Source organism: Arvicola amphibius, chromosome 12 (genome assembly GCF_903992535.2).
Source record: "Arvicola amphibius chromosome 12, mArvAmp1.2, whole genome shotgun sequence".
NCBI lineage: Eukaryota > Metazoa > Chordata > Mammalia > Rodentia > Cricetidae > Arvicola > Arvicola amphibius.
In genome coordinates, this window is record NC_052058.2 from 30,281,310 (window position 1) to 30,302,377 (window position 21,068).

A 21,068-nucleotide genomic window follows, 5' to 3' on the forward strand; every position below is an offset into this window, starting at 1 on the left:
ACCCTCCTGTCCCCATGCAGCATTCCCCTGCACCCAGACTCATCTTTCTGACTGAAAAAAAATGTTTGAGACAGAGTATTTCTATGTAGACCAGGCTGTCCTCAGATTCGTGGGGAGATCCGCCTGCCTCTGTTTCCTGAGTACTGGAATTGCAGGCTTATTCTATATCTTTGGCTCTGACTGAAAAATTTCAACCATCTCTATAGAAAAGTCTTGCTTCCCTTGGGACCAACTCTGTGTACCATGACTCCCACAGGATACCTACAATGTGACTGTCACACACATATGCTCATGTGATAACATATCAAGAAAAGTATTTCCCCATCAGCTACACTACCACATCAGATCCACAGTTCATAACAATCAAAAATACTTTGTAAATTAAGGACTCTGTCGACATCTGTTCTTTGTGTTACTGGGAGGTTGAGGTAATTGTATACCACATATGGCTTGCCACCTTTCTGAAACCCTGTAGGCCTCAGCGTACAGCTCACTCGGATTGTTCTAGCATGGCCCTTTAGAAAGTGAATTTCTCCTTTGTCTCCAACCAGGTACTTCCACAACAACGTGTGAAGCCCTCTTTAACAAGCCTTATCTGATTGTATTACTGCAGCTACTCAAGCTGGGTTGCCTATCCCACAGCACCGATAAAGCCCAGGTTTTGAAGTGTGTCACACACAACCCAAAGAGTCAAGCCGTCATGCAGTCATTCCATGGGCAATAGGGGTCTTATTGACCGCTTTGTCCAAACAGGCTTTAAACAGATGCTTTGTCCTGTGTGGAACTTTCTCTGTCTGCAAAGGAATCCTCAGCTATGGCATGACTTGACTGTCATTGACGGTCACACAGCACTCTAGAGTATCTCATTTAAGCAGAATATCCGACCAGTTTGCCTGGCTGCTGAGTAACGGCCCCATACAGCACCAAAACCGATGCCCTCTGTTCCTCATGTCCTGGTAAGAATAACAATGACTGAATAATTTTTAATCTTTATTTTTGAGGCCTCCAAGGTGAGAAACTGAAGGAAAGAAAAATGACAGCATTGCTTCAAGGGCTAAATCACACAAGGCCCAGAAAACAAACAAACAAACAAACAAACAAAAAAGCCAACTGTCTCCTTCTGCTTCAGATCTGAACCTTTCATGCTTTGTGGATGTTGGCTTCTGACAGTGAAGTAAGACAAATGGGATGGGTGGGCCGGCCCTTTTCCCTTCTGACGGGGGTTCAGGAATTCCTGTCTCTTTTCTCTCCTCACTGATCTGACTGAAGATCTTCCCACAACGCGGGCCACTGCACCTTTCTTCACTGAGCTGTGCAAAACTTTTCAAAACCCTTTTCTTCCTTTTTATTTCTCTTCCCCGAGATTGTAACTAATTTCAAGCCCACAACTCACGGTCACTTTAAACTGTTCCTTTTGCCTACAACTCAGCTTCCATCGTGTAACTCAGTGGATTAGTTTGCCAAGGTCCTTCTTGGTTTCTTCATCAAACTCCTGCCCCTGGACCATCTCCTCACTGCTGAAGTGCCAAGCAGTTAGCTGAGCTCCACCTCCTCCACCCCATGTCTCCTTCACTCAAGAGTTCATTCAACCTGTATGCTCATCAGTCATGGATCAAGTGCAAGGACGGGATCCAGGTTACAAACATCATAATAAAAAGCTGCCTTCAACGAGCTTGTGACAAAGCTCACATCACTGTCATCATCTTGGCTGAGGGTTATGACAGAGGTGGTCAAGGGACAGTTGAAGCATAGAAAAAAGTGTGACCAATGGTCTGTCCTGGTAAAACTTCCATTGCTAATTGTACTGATTAGATTTTTGGCAACTTGACACAAACTAAGATCATCTGGGAAAAGGGGACCTCAAGTGAGAAAATGCCTGTATCAGATTGGCCTACAGACAATATATGAGGCTTTTTCTTGATTAATGATTGATGTGGGAGGGCCCAGTTCACTATGGGCAGTGCTACCCTTAGACAGGTAGTCCTGGAATATATAAGAAAACAGTCTGGGCAAGCCACAGGGAAAAAGTCAATAGATAGAGTTCCCCCATGTTCTCTGCTCCAGCTCCTGCCTCCAGGATCCTTCCCTGCTGGAGTCCCTGCCCTGGCTTCCCTCGGTGGCCTGGGAGATGGAAAAAGCCATTTCTTCCCCAAGTCGGTTTGGACTGTGATGTTTTATCACTGACAAAAAGCAAACTCTCACTCTGGCCTACATTCCTTGACTTTTTCAATTGTTTCTCCCCCTGACATCTAGAGGGCAAATGAATGCTGAGCTTTATCAGAAAGCCAGAAGACAATGGAGAAGCAGCCATTCAACCTGCTACCCTTGTGAGTCACTGTTGGGAGGTTGACTAGATCCCCTCCTTTGGACCATCTGCTAGCATCATCTTGAGAAGTCAGCTCATCTTTTGGCTTGCACACATCGGGGCTTATTTCCCACAGGATGGATTTTAGGAACCCCACCTGGTATGGACAGATGAGATGGATATGTAGTTGTTTCTCTTGGAGACTGTTTTCCAGGTGTCCCTATCCTGGACTTAAGTTTCAATTTACCCAATAAGTCATTCGCAGTTTTGCAGGTTATAAAGTGTGTTAGCATGTGGTTCCCCTTATTCTCATCTTCCAGATGCTGATAAAGGCCTTGGCTGGACCCATTGAGTAGGCAAGCAGTATAAGTAGACTAAAAGCCAAGCTGTCTGGTCACTTAGCAAAGCCTGACTCCTATGATGTTCCTTACTGGAGCTCCTTTGTGAGATAGCATACTCACCAAAGACTGCGATCACCAGGACTAGTGATTGGTCACAAATAGCAAGTAAGGAGATGGCGAACCTGAGTCCCATGCTGAGCCCACACCACGGTAGGTCCTGTGGCATGGTGGCACATGCATGAATGGATGCTGTTGAGGTTCCAATGGGAAATTATCAAATCTCACCATCACGGGAGAAGCAGGAATAATTCACAGTGGGGCTATGCCATACCACCTGTCATGCTACATGGATTACACATAACAAAGGCTCTGTTATGCCATTGGTGTAACGCGGCATCTTTAGTTGCGCTAGCTTTAAGCCTTATGTTTAAAACTGCAGTGAGGGATAGGCATGCTCAGTTGGGAGAGCACTTGCCTAGCATGCATGAGGTCCTGGGTTTGTTTTGCAGCACCATGTGAATGTAATACTGAAAGCTTATAACCCAGCACTGGGGAGGTAGAAGTAGGAGATCAGAAGTTCAAGGTCAAAGGCAGCTTATTGCACTTGCCATTCTGCCTCAAAAACAAACAAACCAGCAGTAAATCTGCAATGGTGCTTTGGCGTCCCATCAGAGGAAAGTAAGCAGAGGTTGGGTTGTAGCTTTGTTTAAATTTAAACGATCTTCCACTATGATCGTTGAAGCCCATACTTGGAAGCTGTGGGAACATGCTCCCCTCCCTCTGTCAGTTCCTGAGTTTAGAGGATTGTCACACCATGCTTCCTGTAGAGGTTGACTTGTGTTTCAGCCACATGTCCACAGGTCCCCTCTTGGTATATAGGCATTTAAAGGTTACCTGTTGGAGGTACCCTGGCAAGCCCAGGGCCCCCATACCCTCTAGAGGGCACCCAAGCTCTCTAGCATGTCCTCTGCACCTTGGGTTGAAGATTTCCAGGCAGTAATTAAATGTAATTTCAGGGAGATAAAATTTGGTCAGTTTCGATGTGGGACAAATTGGCTTCCCCTATCTGTCTTGAGGAGGCTTTGTGTGCTAGCCTGCTATCGGCCATTTTCTTGGAAGCATTGTTTCCCATTTCAATATAATTGCTTCAAAATAATGTGGAGAGATCAATTGCCACTTGTCAGCTGTAATTTTCTGTCACCGGGGGAAAAATAATGTGGGGAGGAAAACAAAATATGAGCCGGCTTATTAGCCAAGATGGAGGGAGGGTGGAAAGGCTGCTTTCACATGGGACAGTGGGTTTATTCAGAAGACAACATGCCATATGGCTCCCATTCCTGCAGCCCTCCCCGCCCAGAACTAGCAAGATCTTACCCTCCTCTTCCTGCACCATTTCTACTTTTCACATGAAAAGCCTTCCTGACCTCCAGCTGTGGAGACCTCGCTTCCCCAGTGACCTAGCCAATAAGTACAGATCAAACACCCAGGTTTACTTCTTTACATAGAAAGTCTTTAGACTTCAAGAAACCAGAAGTCTCACATAGAGAGATTTCAACAGCTCATTTTCTTCCCATCACAAGAAAGTAACTTCAGGTTGGGTTTAGAACCCACTTCCTTGCAGACTCGTTTGTTCTTTGAGATGGTTAAATGACCACCCAGGCTGCACACATCTACCTGCCTCCCTGCAGGAACAGAAGCCTGGGCAAGCACCTCCCACAGAGGAGAGAGCTCTTGTTAGGAAAGCCAATCTCTCCCAGAAACCCCTGGCAGTGTTTAGAAACATCTCCAAGGGAGAAGTGACTATAACAAATTGCACCTATTTAGAGTACACGATCGGATCCACCTTGATGAAGTCCTCAGTCAAGACAGTCCAGAGATCAATTGTCCTCACAAAATATCTTCTCCAGAAGCATGCCCTCCGCCCTGCAACTCGGAAGAAGAAATTAACCATGCCCTGTTGTCCAAACTTGCTTTGGTAACCACCTAGAACTTGGAAGACACCCAGGAAAGTGAGGGCTTTGATCACCAAGACACATGGGACTAAGAAGCTGGGAAGTCAGCTTTGGCTACTGACGAGTGTGTCTGCTTTGCCTACTGCCCTGGTATCAGGAAGAGGTGAGAATTGGGCAAGCAGGCTCTCTGCCCATACAGTAGGTGGCAGCACTCTTAGCATGGCTGAAATGCAACCGAATCCATCTTGGGTGGGCTACCTGCTTTGGTGATACCGAGAGATAGTGGAAACTTGAGAGGAGGGATCTAGTAAGAGATTCCTGGTTCATTGAAGTCATGACCTTCAAGAGAATCATGTCTCCCAGACATGTGATGGACAGTTTGCTGTGTCATGCAAGCCCACCATAATGGGCTTCTTTCCCACAGACTTAGAGCAGTGGGACCAATCAATCATGAACTGAAACCTCCAAACCCATGAGCCAAATTAGCCGCTTTCTCTGTATAGATTGGTGTCTCAAGTATTGTGTGACAGAAACAGAAAGCTAATTCATATACTCCATAGACACACAAGAGACAATGAAGGAAGGGAACTAGATCCCTGCATTTATTGTACAAATGGTGTACCTGTTGTTTCTGAGTGCTGAGCTCCTCCTGCATGTCCAGTTACTACAGAGTCCCTGTGGTCTCAGCCTTTCTTCAGTGAGGTCTGCAGAGGTGACGCAACTGGTCTGGAGGGACATAGATGTAAGATAGTAAAGTAGGATCCTTGACCAACCTGAGACTACTAGTGCCTGGGCCCTTTTCTTCTTAAGAAATCACTGCAATGGGCTTTGCAATGATGACAGGCTCATGTTTGACTCCAACAGGTTTTTATGGGTGACAAGACCTACCTAAAGCCTGACATGCAGAAGTCATGAGGCTTGAGCCAGAACCCTCACCTCTGGACACCTGCTATTCATTGTTCTCTGTGCCCAGAATGTGAAGATGCATGGAGAAGGATACGGACAAGACACATAGAAAATCTTGGAGAAAGACTACCATAGCTTGCAAAATTTGGAACTATTGCCAGCTGTAGGATCTCGGGGCTTCTATGATCCTTTGAACATATAGAGAACCCCTCGATTCCTCCCGCAGGATTACTTTAGAGATCTGGAGGCCAGCTGTAGTTATATAATTACTGATACTGTTTCTGCCATGTAGCCATGAAGAGCCAGAATGGAGTCTCTGCACTGCAATATTGACCAGCTTTGTGGCCTTTGGCAAGGCAGACAACTTCTTGTGCTCACCTTTTTCACTCTGCTGTTCGATAATGCTCTTGTACACTGTAAAGATTAGTCACTCATATTGGCTTAATAAAACTCTGATTGGCCAGTAGCTAGGAAGGAAGTATAGGCAGGACAACCAGAGTAGAAGAATTCTGGGAAGAGAAAAGGCAGAGAGTCAGTCACCACCCAGCCACAGAGGAAGCAAGATGAGAAGGCATTACTGAGGAAAAAAAGGTGCCAAGCCCCATGGCTAAACATAGATGATACTTATGAGCTAATTTAAGTTGTAAGAGCTAGTTAGTAATAAGCCTAAGCAACAGATTTATAATTAATATAAGCTTCTGTGTGTTTATTTGTGACTAAATGGCTGTGGGACCAGGCAGGACAGAAACTTCCACTTACACCATTCATGTGTAGGAACCGTCTTTCTGTTCCTTGGAGTTATGTCAGTGGCTCTCAACCTTCCTAATGTTGTGACCCTTTAATACAGATCCTCATGTTATGGTAACTCCCAATCATAGAATTATTTTCATTGCTACTTCATAACTGTAATTTTGATGCTGTTATGAATCATAATGCAAATATCTATATTTTCTGAAGGTCTTAGGTGACCCCTGTGAAGTGTGATCCACAGGTTGAGAACCACTGAGCTATGCTGTTCTAGTGGAGATAATGCCCTCCCATTATGTCTCTGTGGCTCAGTGCAAACGAACCACAATGAAAAGAATTCCCCAGGTGAATTTGAGAATTTATCACCAAGAACTAGATTTTGCTTGTAAATAAGACACCACTGTTTGACGTAGATAATGGGATCCACACAGGCAGGCACCCTCAAGACACCTTCTTGGCTCTGTTCATTTGCTGTTGCAAAACCCTGACATTGTCACTCAAGTGCAAGCATGAGGACCTGAGTTTGTGTTCCTGGCACCCGTGGGAAAAGGTTGTGGTGGCATGAACTTGTAAGTCCAACACTGGGGAGGGAGAGACAAAAAGATCCCTGGAGCTCTGGGGCCAATCAACAGAGCTGAAATCATAAAGCTTCAAGTACAAGAGAGAGACTCTGTTTCAAAGAAACAAGATAGAGGACTCCTGAAGAATGATACTATGAGTTGACTTCTGGCCTCCATGCCCAAACTCCCAAAATGATTGTTTATAAATATTTGTTTTCATTTAAAGGGGGTTGATTATAAGTGATTAATGGTCACATTAAATTAAAAAAAATTAGGGGGCTATGACATAGAGATAAATACTTTGCACTGGTATGTATCTTGATTATTGATATAAATTTAAAGTCAATTTTGTCACACTGTGTATATGTATTTCTGTTCTTGTTTAAGGTATCATGCTTAGCTCATTTAAAAATGTAATGCATAATTAAAATTGCAGATTAATAGTCATTTATAATAGTTAAACTTGTAGTCATGTTAGATTTTTCTAGATATATAGAGATATATCAGTTAGATAGATGATCTTCAACACTCCAAAGACCTACAAAATATGACATTTAAAATTTTTTAAGAACTTAGACTTTTCTTTACAGTGAGACATGTCTGCTTCTGGCAGCACCAATCTACTTCAAGAAGATGATGAGCATCAAAGAGGCTCATTATGAAGTTTGCTAGCCATTTGGGCAAGAAACTGCTTTTGCCTGTACTGCTTAATTGGTATGCTATGTGAACTCGACATGTAGCACCCACAGAAAGTTACTATTGAACTTTCCAAAAGATGGGATGGTCCTTCAAGGTTCCTGCTTCACAGAGGAAACTGCCAGACATTCTACAGGACACAGAAAAAAGCAACTGATGAACTTTGCAATTATAAGGCAAAACAGGTCTTCAAATTTCCTGCTTCATAGAAAAATCTGCCAAATATATTGGGCCTGTAGGCTGAAGATGGATGCCCCAATGTTACAGAAGAACTTTGGATAACTGTCCAGACAGCAAGATGTCTCTGTCAATTCTAAAGTTCTGGAAGTTTTTTACAATGCACTTCCTATTAACTTTGTTAATATTATATCCTTCTGGTGTCTTTGAAGAGTTGAAGGCAGATATTTATAGTTTTCCTTAGTTATAATAAAAAATAAATTAGATATAAAACTTTAGACTCACAAAGATAAAATAGATGATAGTATATTTTCTTTAATTTTGCCAGATACAAATAGACTAAATATTGTAACTGTAATTCTTGCTTAAACCTGTTTTGTATATAGAATTTTACTATGTTAAAGTTAAAACCTTCTTTTTTAATTTAGACAGAAAAGGGGAGATTATGTGGGATGTCCTTCTGTATATGTGTTGCTTTTATTGGTTGATGACTAAATATGTTTGGGCCAATGGCTTAGCAGAGTGAAGCTAGGTAGGAAATCAGAACAGAGAAAGAGAGAGAGAGAGAGTAAGCAGAGTTGAAGAGACGCCATGTAACAGCTGAATGACACCGACGCCCCAGAACCTTACCAGTAGGCCACAGCCTCGTAGTGATACACAGATTCATACAAATGGGTTTATTTAAGATGTAAGAGTTAATTAATAAGAAGCCTGAGCTAATAGACCAAACAGTGTTGTAACTAATACAGTTTCTGTGCCATTATTTGGGTCTGAGTGGCCGGGGAAATAAACAAGCAGTCTCTACCTACAATCAGGCACATGTATTCCTCCCACAAACGCATATGTAAACCCTGTGCTTATCACCTACACAGAGTCCCACCCCACCCTGGAGGGTCTTCTGGTCATGACAAGCTTGCATCATGTTCCCACTTCTCTTGGCCTCAACCTAAGGACAATGTTTCAGGTTTGGAGACTCTGAGGCTTTGGGTCACTAACATCAGAAGGCCCCGGACACTCGCCACAGAGATCCATTGCTAGACACTGTGCTTGAACATCTAGAGTGTTCTTTTTCCTAGTCCCAGAGCCCCTGAAAGGAGGTAGAGGGTCCTGCTGAACCTGTGGAGGCAGGAAATCGCCCACAGCGGTTGGGCCAAATTTCCAGTGGAGGAAATGCCCTCAAACTGACCTGCAGAATGTGACCTTGGAGCAAGCCATCCAAGGTCAGACTAATCTTGAATGGATCCTTGCTTTCTCAGAGCCTTGCCTGCTCCAATATGCCCGCGGGACCCAATATTGCAGATGAGAAAAAGGGGGAGTGGAAGATAGATACATCCACACCTTTAGGGAATCATCTCTCGGCGTGAGAGTTTGGGAGACACGGACCTTACTAGCTCCTGGCTTTTGGCCAACCAGCTGCCGGGGAGGCTAATGAAGGCCTGTCAGTTCTCTGCCTTGCCCTTCCCTCTGGTTAATGGGGTGGTCTTCATGGTGGCCGGATTGAGCCCAGGAGCCTGGAGCAGAGCCCTTAATGAGGGCGACTTGGTGATGAAAGGCCCCTTAAGCTTCAGCCACCATTACTACATGATGAAATAAATGCAGTCGGGCTCCGAGCTGCACAAGAATAAATTTGAATAGCGAGACACAAATGCGGTCCTTAACTCTGACGCGCAAATAGAGTTTAATACCGAGGTAAACTGAGACCGCTTTTATTTATTGCTGTGTAAATGTATTTAAAAAGTATTGGCTTTGTGCAGCTACAGAGGCCGGCTCCTCCACAGCCTGGCACTTTCATGCCCGCCGCTGTTATTAGAGCCATAATGAATGGGCCGCTGTGAGTGCACTCTTCAGAAGGGCTGCAGAGGTACAAGATTAATGAGATGACAGCGTCGAAAGGTACAGACAGCCCTGTTTCCCAGCCGCGCAGCACTGTCTACAGCAGCACCTCTGCCTTTGTTTGCTCTGCAGTAGCTGTGAAGCTGCGGCAGATAAACGTTGACAGGAACCAGGCTCAGGGATGGAGATTGCAAAGCAGAGGCATCCCCGACATACTGAATTGGGGGCCAGAAGCAATGCATGTCCCACTAGCCTCCTCCTTAAGCTCCTCCCGCAGGGGGAGAGACCTTGTCAGCCCCTCTCCAAAACAAGCGGTTCCAGCTGCCGCCCCCACCCCGGCCTTCCCTGCGATGCACATTTGTTTTTGTTTCTGATTGCCCATAGCCTCCCCACACTCTCTTTTTGGGGGCTGTAGAAATCTTCCCATTGCTCCTGAAACCCAGTAGCCACATTCAAGGTGGGGAATTGAATGTGCTGTAAGGCAGCTTCTTAGAAAAAGGTGTGGTACGTTTAATATCTGTGTGGAGGTAGGTCTTCAGGACGTGGGAGAGGGCGGGGGGGGGGGAGGGAGGAGAGGGTCAAATACTAACACAAAAGTGAGCTTAGGCAGTGGTAAAAGAGAATGGACCATCCTGGACTGGGAATCCACAAACCACCTACAGGAAGATTATCTAAATCAGTGGTTCTCAACCTTCCTAATGCTGCTTCCTAATGCTTCCCTTTAATACAGTTCCTCGTGTTGTGGTGACCCCCAATCATAAAATTATTTTATTGCTATTTCATAACTGTGATTTTGCTGCTGTTATGAACCACAATGTAAATATCTGATATGAGACCCCCCCCCAAAGGGGGTTGAGACTCACAGATTGAGAATCGCTGATCTAGGGGGTTGGAAAAAAATCAACTAGTGTCTCACATCCCTAGAGGGAGGATAAGAACCCATTTTATAGATACGGACACAGAGGCAGAAAGAGAAAAATGAGTGTCTAATGTCACATGGCTAAGGTGCTAGGTTCGAGACGCATTCTTCAGTGGAAAGAACTTCTGTGTGACAGTGTGGCACCATGCCATATCTTCACACTTCAGTCATAGCCTGGATAGACTGTGAAGAATTGATGCGGGCTGGAGAAAAGAGATCCCACGTCTAGGGGCAGGGTGAGGATCTGGCAAAAGCGCTTGCATGCAGAGCCCTGTAAGCCGGGTAAGTCATTCTGCCTCTCTGAGCCTCAACTTGCTCATCTAGCCAATGGAGATGGCACTATTGCCACATTCTTTGCATAGAAACACATACATCTTAAATACTTAAAAAGACATGACAAGAGGCTGGGGAGACGGCTTAGGTCAGTATTGCACTTGTAAAAGTAGGAGGATCGGAGTTCAAATTCCAGCACACACACACATAAAGAGCTGTGTGTTCTGAGTGTGTACCTGTAATCCCAGCACAGGAGAAGAGGACCCAGGGGTCCCTGGAGCTCTGTGGCCTTATATGAGCTGGTGAAAGACTCTCAAAATCCAGTGGAGAGCAATAAAGAGGATGCCTGGCTTTGGCATCTAAACACTCTCTCTCTCTCTCTCTCTCTCTCTCTCTCTCAAAAACAGACACATGTGCATGCATGCATGCATAAACATGTGTGACTGCATGTACTCTCCCATCAAAAGAAAAATAATACACATGATAAATCCTTAAAAATAACATGAAAAAAAAAGAATTCAAGCACCATAAGAAGGTGATTCTGAGTCTATATACAACACATTTAGACAGTGAAGCAAGGAGATTTCCTAGATTGGAGAAGTGAGTTTTTGTGTACTCTGTTTTTGTGGCAGTTGGATGATCATAATTAATAATTATGTTGCATGTCTCAAAACCACCACAAGAGAGGTCTTTGAGTTTTCTACCTATAACAAATTGGCCAGTATATAAGGGGATAGGTATGCTAACTGCCCTGATTTGATTGTTGTACAATGGATTCATAAATATTGCAACCATAAATATGATGAATACTTAATAAGTCTCTCAGTGTATGTTTTTGGTGTTTTGTTTGAGACAGGATCTCATATATAGCTCTTACTAGCCTGAAATTTGTTTTGTAGGCCAGGTTGACCTCAAACTCATTCAGATCTGCCTGCTTTTGCCTCCCGAGTACTGGGATTAAAGGCATGGCCTGTTACACCCAGCTAATCAGAGTATGTCTTTAATCCTAGCACTTGAGGGAAAGAGGGGTGATCTGGTAGAGGGTGGGATCTGGACACATTTACTTTTTAGCAGACAATGTGGGGTGACTTCCCCACATGGCTACAAGAGAGGCAGCAGTGACCACGGGTCCCTAGCACCCACCTTTCTACAGCTCACTGTCTAAGGATGTGGTCAGGACTTTGGTGGTGGGAAGGGCCACCAAGAGGGGTGGCAAGGGAGGGCCAGGGACTCAGTGGAGGACGAACAGGTGTGGCAGCACTAGAGAGACATCTTAAAACATTTTAGCCAGGTAGAAAATGAGTGTCTGATGAGAAAATTTTCTAGACAAGAATTCCAATCCACATCACCAGAATGAACAACTCTGTCCCAGTTATGCAAGCTGTGGGTCGTCTCAAGTGCTTCAGTATTGACAGAGGCAGAGAGGACAATTTAGAGTCATTGTGGACTTACGAGATACAGGATGTCCTGGATAAGAACTAGGGCAGTTCCATGGACAAATAGCAAGCTGGTGGGTAGACTCGTACCTGAACCAGGAGGACGCAGCAGGTGTGCAGAGCTGGGAGTTCCAGAGGCAGAAGTGGAGCTGACCCAGCTGATGCCCAAGCCTGAGCCCACCCTCGGCCCTCCTGGCCCCACATTAGTACTCATTAGCACATCTTCTAACTTACCAAGAAATTCAATTTTCTACAAAATAACCCGCCAAGTCCCCAGGGAACCAAAGCCTTATTCATCACAGCCAGCCTCACTAAGGACCTCACTGTCCGCCTGTGGATCTCCTCCTGTAGGGAGACTGGCCCACCGTGGGAAGAGGGACTAATTGGCACCACAGCAGGCTGGGGTGTTTTTTCCATTGGATCTGCAGTTTCTGGGTAAACAGGCATCAAATGAGCAGAATGTATGAGCCAGGGGAAAGTCTGCACACCGGCCATGTGGCTTGAATTAAAGAGTGTGGTGCAGTCACCGAGGCCTGTGTGCTAAAAAACAAACTTCCAGGATGGCAGGGATGGGGGATGTTTTCTGTGGCCTTTTAAGGGAGGCAGATGTCAATTTTTTAAAATTCCAAATAAAAATGTCCCTGGCAATATTTCTGACAGCATTTCACAAACATCAGCCCGTGCAAGCTGTAGTATGCATGCTGACATGGATATACATACAAATGAGGATGTGTACGAGGGAGGACCTAAAAAGTTTTCGGACACACATGCATCACCGTGGGTAAGTGGGTGTAAATCTGCATGTGTGTGAATATAGGCTGCATGGATGTGTGTGTGTGTGATTACGTGTGTGAGAGTGCACGTGAGCACATACGTGTGTGCCTGCATAAATGTGACAGATGAGAAGGCATGAGTGAGTGCGTGCATTGTGTGTGCGAATGAGTGCATGTTTGTATGCACATGCATGGATTGTGTGTGAACATGTGAGTATCCTGCACGTGTGTTTCATGTGTGGCCAGATAGGTAGTTGTGTATGTGAGCACGGGGACTGAATACCTGTGTTTCCTCCTACCTTCTTCAGCAGCAGAGGCGCTAAGGCTGCAGCCAAGAAAGCAATCAGACCTCCCATTTGTCTCCTGTCTGTCACCCACAGGGGCTGGTGGTGTGGCAGGTTGGGAGTGTGTGGGGGAGTGCAGTTCCCCTCCTCCTCGGATGCCAGGACTCAATACAGCAGAAGAGCACTGAGCCTGCTGGGGGCAGGGGCAGGTTTCCACCACGCTCCCAATTACTGGCACCTTCTGAGCAGCTTATGGAAAAGGCCTCCGTTGCCACGAGGAAGATATTCCACTGAAGCATTCCCGTCCCCACAAAAAGAGCCTTCCACATATTAGCCACATTTTTCAACGTAATTATCCCCAGCCCACACACACACAGCTTGGAGGATTAAAACATAAAATACAGTCTGCTCCCCACACATGAGACCAACGCTACAACTGGCATCATAATAAATAAATGAGTGGCCTCTCTCCTCCTTCTCCCCTGCTCCACTTCCTCCCCCTCCGCCTTTTTTCCCTCCCCTCCCCCTCCACTCTGCTTGGCACCAGGCTTGTTTTGCATCTTGTCTTCTGGTTCCAATCCATCCCTCCCACCCTCTTCCAGTACAGCCCAGGGTGGGCAGCATTGCCACCGAGAAAGTCACCCCACACTGCTGCTGCCGCCATGAATCTCTGGCTTTGTTCAACGCACCACCCAGGGCTCCGTTTGGTGCTCTGCGGCAGGATTCACGGTGCTCTAAGAGCTGGCTGATGGGGTGGTGGTGGGAGGAGGGAGGAAAAGGAGAGGAGGGAGATTTTCTAAGCAAATGGCTTCTTGGATCATTGGCGGGGCGTTAAAAATCCTTCCGGAGCACCTAAAACCGAAGCCTTCTGCAAATGGATGGAAGGGCATCAGCTGTGGACCTGCAGCTGTGGCCAGCAGCTCGGGTTGCTAGGGAACAGTCCCGAAAATGTTTTGTCTTCCTGCTTCTGATCTGGATCCACCTGGGATTTCCAAGGCTGGGGCTACTGCCAGTCTGTGGTTCCAACAACAAGGGCCAGTGGAAGCAGGAAAGCAGTCCAGTTGGGTTTCAGGGCACCAAACAGGCATCAGGCGGTTCTGGACGAAATGAGCATGCGCCCACAGGCCTGTCAATCAGCTAAGGTGGGCCCCATTTGGACCCAGAGCTGGTTGGTCCTGAACCTAATATCCCTGCTCTATGGATCCTCTCCCCTTCTCCGAGTTTCTCTTGACCACGCCACTCTCCAGGAACGGCTACTGACCATGTTCAGGATCCCATGCTCTTTGAGGATCAGAGGTGAGGGATCCTCCCCATCCACTGCACATCAGAAACACTGACGCGCTAGGTAAATAACGAAAGTTGGGTGCGGTCTCCACAGTCCAGAGAAATAAGGAATTTAGGGGGAGAGCAGGACCTGGTTCTGTTGACATCACATCCTTAGATGTGAACTGTCTCCGATTTTAACTCAATGTCCAGATTTTTAAGAGGCCAAGAAAATACTTACTGAGCAGGTGGGGCCAGAGTTAAGTGGCAGAAAGAGGCAACTTGGGTTTTCATCACACCTCTGCTCCTAGGGACTGTTAGACAAGACATTGACTCCACTGAGCCTCAGTTTCTTAATCTATAAAATGGGCCAGAGAATTGGGTAAATTAGTGTACCGAAAGTTCAAAGCCCAGGTAGTGCTTCCAGCCCTCAGGCCTGGGCCCAGCTACAAGGCAATTCCTTCTCCACTTCCTACCTGCCACCTCACCCTACCTCACTCACCACTGCCATTGCCTCTCTGTGCCCACGTAAGTCGGCAACTGTGTTCAGGAGCTGTGATCTTGCTCACTTGCCTTCTGCCCTACCGTCCCTGATTCCACTGGAACCTGCCTGAACTTTTCTCTTCTGAGCTTAATGTCAGACTTTGCCCGACTGGTGAGGAGCTGGCTGAGGTCTCAGACCTTCGAGGAGTCTGTGGCTGTGACCCCACAGCTGGCTGCTGAGCTCGGAGTCTCTCTCCCACCGCAGGGCACCTGACCACGCAGCCCCTAAAGCTTTGCTTTGCACGCGTGCTCTTGGGGGCAGTCACACCACAGTTTCCCTGCAGTCTCCTTCATGGGGTCTCTGAAGTCTCTTTGGCTAGAGAAAGGGAAAAAGTACTCAGGTACGAAAGAGGAACTGGACTCCTGGCCCCAGGCAGGCCCCACATAGGACCGTGCGGAATACCTACTGGATGACAGTGGGCATCTAGAGGCTGTCCCTCACCCCCCACAGGCTCAGCATACCTAAGAGCTGGGTGTAAATCCCTCTTTGCAGGTAGTAAACCTGAGGCTTGGAGGTTTCATCTGTGGCTGCGCCCACAGAGCACCTGGGGCTCAGATCTCAGCTACTTTGACCCTTGAGTAGCTGTCACCTGGGCAGGAGTGTGCTTGTCCCACTACGATGCTTTGCTGACACCAAAGGGACACAAGGATTCAGGAGATACAGCCTTCAGAATCAAGCAAATTGCCCTGTGCAGGCCAGGAGTCCCACAGCTTTCTCCTGTATCCTTGAGGACACCCAAGCAGGCATGGCAACTTCAAGATTATACAGAATCGAGGAACTAGGAGGAAAGGGAAGACAGAGCCTGTGGTCTGATTTAGGGATCCAGTCATCAAAGATGGAGCCACTGAAGGGCTGACTTGAGGGTCTCTGAATAATAGCAGTGTAGAGTGTAGGTGTGTGTGTGTGTGTGTGTGTGTCTGTCTGTCAGTGGGTATGTATCCCTCTGTGTGTGTCTCTGTGTATGTGTCTTTATGTGTGTGTGTTTGTCTATGCATCCCTCTTGTGTATCTGTGTCTCTGTGTGTATCTCTTTGCCCCACATGTGTATGTATGCCTGTGTGTATCCCTTTGTATGTGTGTGTGTCTGTGTATGTGATTCAGTGTATGTGACCCTTTGTATGTGTATGTGTATGTGCATACGCCCGTGTATTTCTGTGTGGTCACACCCTATCCCCTGTGTGTGTGTGTGTGTGTGTGTGTGTTTGTGTATGTCTCTGTGTGTATGTGACTTTGTGTGTCTGTCTGTGTGTGTCTGTACCTGTGCATGTCTGTTCACCTCCAGGTGTGTGTATGTGTGTGTGTGTGTGTGTGTACGCGTGCACAGCCTGGGACATCCCTGGAAATCCAGAGGGATAGAGGAGGCCTGCACCATGGATGGATATGCCAGCGTCAGAGGACAACTTAAAGTTTCCAAGAGTAGAGAAGACTGAGCTCAAAGAGCCCAAAAGGGGTGTCCATCTTCTCTGTCTTCTTAGGAGACAGCACATCACTGGCCACAAAGATCCTGTGAGGGCTGCATGGAGCGTGGGAATGTGGGTCAGACTCTGAGCTCGGGATAGAAGTTGCTCAGAGAGGAAGGAGCTGGTGTCTCTGGGCTCTCTACCCTTTCTTGTTTCCCCAGAACGTGTCCTGCCTCTATATTCTCCAAGCTGCTTGAAAATCTGCAGCTGAAATTAAACTCCATTACAGTCACTTGTGTTCGTATTCAGACATCTGTACTGGCCTGGCCTGACCTTGGGGTATTGGCTATCAGCTGTAGCCACTAAGAGCTCAGCATGTGCACATTCACTACGTTGCCTTTTAAAAGGGCCCTGCCTACCTCCTCTCTCTCTCTCTCTCTCTCTCTCTCTCTCTCTCTCTCTCTCTCTCTCTCTCTCTCTCTCTCTCTCTCTCTCTCTCTCTCTCCTCTTCTGTGACTCCTGTCTCCAGAGGCCAGTCTCCCATCTCCCTTACCCCCTTTTCCCATTCACTTTTCCCCAACCAAAACAAAACAAAACCCTTCACCTGAGCTCTGTTGCATGGCATCTTTCTCTTATGTACCACTTGCCACTTTTTCAAATTACAACTTGGGGGTCTGGCCTGCTTGATGCTGCACAGCTTTTCCTCCACATGTGAGAGACATAGGGGTGAGCAGGCCTGTGCTTACCTAGAAACAGCAGCTGAAAGACAGAGGTACTTCTGGCCAGCCTCAGGGCTGCCTTCCTGGACTGCTTGCTACCTCCACCCTACCCCCACCTTTCAGCATGACAGGACCCATGAATCATCACCAGCACTAGGACATGTTAGCCGGGACTTTGTGGGTTGGGATGGGAAGCAGCTGGGCCTTTTCTCACATCTTACCTTACACAATAGTTTACCAAGTCTCCAGGTCTGGCTGGTCCCTGGGTCTGTCTGAAATACTTTTCTATACCTTGTCTGTCTGGAAGGCTCCCATGCAGCCAACAGAACCCATGTTAACAGTCTGCTCCTCTGAGACACCACCACAAGCTTTCTCTCCAAGTTCCTAGCAGAGTGATTGTCACCCTTGGAGTCCACCTTTGCAGCTGCCTATGGCCTGATATGAAATATTGTTTCCATGCCTGCATCTCTGTCCTTCAGAGTACAACTCTCTGTTTGGGACTGCACCTGCACCTGGACAAAGAGTTCTGTGGCCCTAGGATAGGAGCCAGCAGAAGGAGGCTAGACTTTAGAATCCTAGGAGCCAAGGTCCTATAACAGTGTCCCCAAGCACCTCCTTCCCTCAAGGGCTCAAGCAGGAGAGAGATCATGGGGTTTGACTCCAGGACCCTTCCAACTGGAATCTAGAATTAGAATCCACCTAATTTTACATCTGACAGTTTCTTCAGTTTTATCTTTTAAGAGTGTTGTAAAGGTTAAACTGTAGGCTTTGGGGGAGGGACCCTAATAATTTATATGTCATGAAAATTAAAACTTGCCAAGAAATATCGTGAAGAACTGGAAAAGCAAATCACAGAACAAGAGGGAACATTCACAGTGCGTGTGACAAAGGACTTCTACCCAGAATGTATAGCCTTCCACCTTCATAAGACATGACAGCTCACAGGAGCATAGGCAAAAGGTTTGAATGGCCACTTCACAAACCTAAACAGTCAACAGACAGAAGGAACTCAGCTTCATTAGTCAGTAGAGAAACGCCAATTAAGTCTGTGATAAGATCCTGCCATACACATTCTAGAATGGTTAAACTCTGAGGGCTGACAAGACTAAGTGTTAACAAGGGTGCAGAGCAACTGGAATTCTTCAGCTAATAACTCCGTTCCTACAAACCAACACACAAGCTTATATGCAAGCATGTATGTATGCTCTCTGCCACAGCATTCAGAAGTGTTAAAAAAAAAAAGAGGAAACAACCCATATGCATGCAAGTGGGTGCAGAAGCAACAGAATTATACAAAACCATGAAAGTGAGCAAACCACTTCTCTTCCCAGCTACATGCATGAATCTCAGGATTGTATGCTGAACCAGAAAATATACTCTGTAAGGTTTCGGTCATCTCCCCAAATGGGCAAACTTGGAAAGGGCCGGAATGGTGGTAGCTTTGTTACCTTTACATAATAACATCGCTGAGGCATATTCTTTCTATCTCTTTCCTTCTCACTGTATGTCTGTGGGTTTACATATATATGCCCACACATGTATTTCAGAAAATTATGTATACATAATTATAAAATATTGAGACATGTGTACATTTTGGTACACATGTGTACATTTTCCATATGGTTCAGAAAATGTCCTGTATTTGCACATAATTATATATTATATACAATTTTTGAAGCATTTGAAAATTTGAAGACATCTTTTCCCCTAATTTGGACATAAATCCAAGTACACTGTGTCAATACGTTTTGTAAGACTGGAGATGTTCACTTTAGTAACCATAGGGCAGTGCTCCAAATTAAAACTAAAACAATATACAAACGTGATCTAGATGGGACACCACGTTCTGATTTTACCATTGTCCAAGTCATCTGGTCGTGCTCGTTTTTCAGTGTCCTGGGTCCAGTCAGCTGGCCCCGCTTCACACGTTGTGTTCAGGTGTCATGTCTCTGTAGTCTCCTCCGGTCCGTGGCTCTTCTTCGGCCTTTCCTTTTGTTTCCCTGCACAGACAGGTGTTCTCTAGAGGGCCTCTCGGTCATCCTCATCCATGTCCCAGGTTGCAGTTTTCTGACAGGATCTCACAGCATGCAGGTGCATCTTTCTAGGTACAGTATAGCAAGGAGCTCGTGGCGCCGGCTTGTCCTCAGGCTGGCCTGATTTGCATCACCCCTGACCAACTGCCCGTTTGCTTTTTCTCCCTTCTTGCTGAGTCTCTGCCATGTACAACAGCTTAGAATTAAACACGCCTTCACTCCTGCATTCAGAGAGAACAGGGAGACTATTTTAATTTGTTTTTTAGATCTGAGAATGGAGTCAGGGCCTCCCATGTGCCAGGCAAGTTAGTCACCAAACCGGCCCCATTTTAGACATATAGAACTAACAAGGTGTCAGGAACTCAGCTAAATGGATTCAGTATGGTATCTCAGCTAAACTTTTCAGAGAGGGAGAAAGCTGAAAAATACTATGATTTGACCATATCCACATTCTTTTGAAGTAATAGCTATAATATGAATTTTATTTGCCTGCTGTCAAATATTTTAGAAGTATTATTATTATTATTATTATTATTATGACTGTCATATTAGCACTAAGGAGACTTTCTGGTCTTAGGACTTATAATTTTAGAATGTGAATTATCTTGCCACAGCCATTCCATTGGTACGTATGATTCATGTCCAGGAAGTCCGACCCCAGGTGCACATCCTTACCCTCTACTCCATCTAATCTTGATATGGGGGCATCGAGCAGTGGGGGGCACCCTTGCTTCCAAATGAGTGTTTCCTGCTTGTTTCTTCTTTTGCCTCAATAGCCTTTTCCAGCAACCAGTTGAGTTCATGATGGCTCTTGAGATGAAGGTGTTTACCTGCACCAAGGAATAAGACAGAGGCAGAGGGTGAGAGGAAAAAAAATACCCTGAACAGTAGGGACAAGGAGCCTCATCCAGCCCAGAGGACACCCACAACCCTCTCCACAGCACCCCATGCCACCTGGGCTCCCAGTCCCACAGGTGCCTAACAGGAAACCCTGCCTTGTGCCTGCATGGAGCCCTTGTGCTGGGTGAAGTATGGAGCTGTCTGATAAGTTCTTAGGTTTCTATCCAAAGCCCACAGGTTCTACTCCTCTGTCAGTTCCTGCAGCATGCCCTCCAGCCTACTGGCATTGCCTGGTGTCTGCAGCCCTCTTGTGCCACCTCAAGTCATCCTGGTTGGGTCCTGTGAGCATCACTATGCTGGGCTGAGGGGAAGTGGTGTTTAAGGCTTGGCATGGGGGAAGAACACACAGATCTTTGTTGCCAGGCTACAAATGACTCTTTTTTTTCCTCCCCCAGAAGAGAGAAACAATGATTAAAAACTCCTCAGTTGCTTGGCAGGCTTCTGGGTAGTTTGCTGCGAATGTCGGAGGCCGGGAGGGAGCTTGCCTTTCACAGAGCCTCTGACGCACTGGTTTTCTTGGTTTGGGATTTGTGCTGTATCCATCTTCTGAAGAAAGAGGGGATATTGACCTATGCAAAGAATGATGTTCTCCTTTTAAATATTTTTTTTTCCGGAAAGATCCAGTGTATTAATGATTTGGTCCAGAGTGTCAGAGAGAACCCCCAAAAGACAGAAGCAGCGATACCACAAGTGGCAGACTGAGATTAAAGTCGATGAAGGAAAGGCAAACACAATGCAAGAAGGCAGAAGGCACAAGTGACATGAAGCTAGGAGGCAGTGGGGAAAAGGCTTATCTGGATCCTAGTGTCCAGAGTGGCCAATGACCCTGACCTGTCTGTGCTCTTTCTCCACAGACAGTGGCTTTCTCCTGTGAAAGCCCAAGCTCTGCTTCTGTTCAAATCTGGCTCCTTTGCAAGGCCACAGCACTAGGACTTCCAATTTCTTCATGGCCTGGATGAATGGTTTGTTCACGTAACTCCAGTATTTTTGATAAAGCTATCAAGTTCA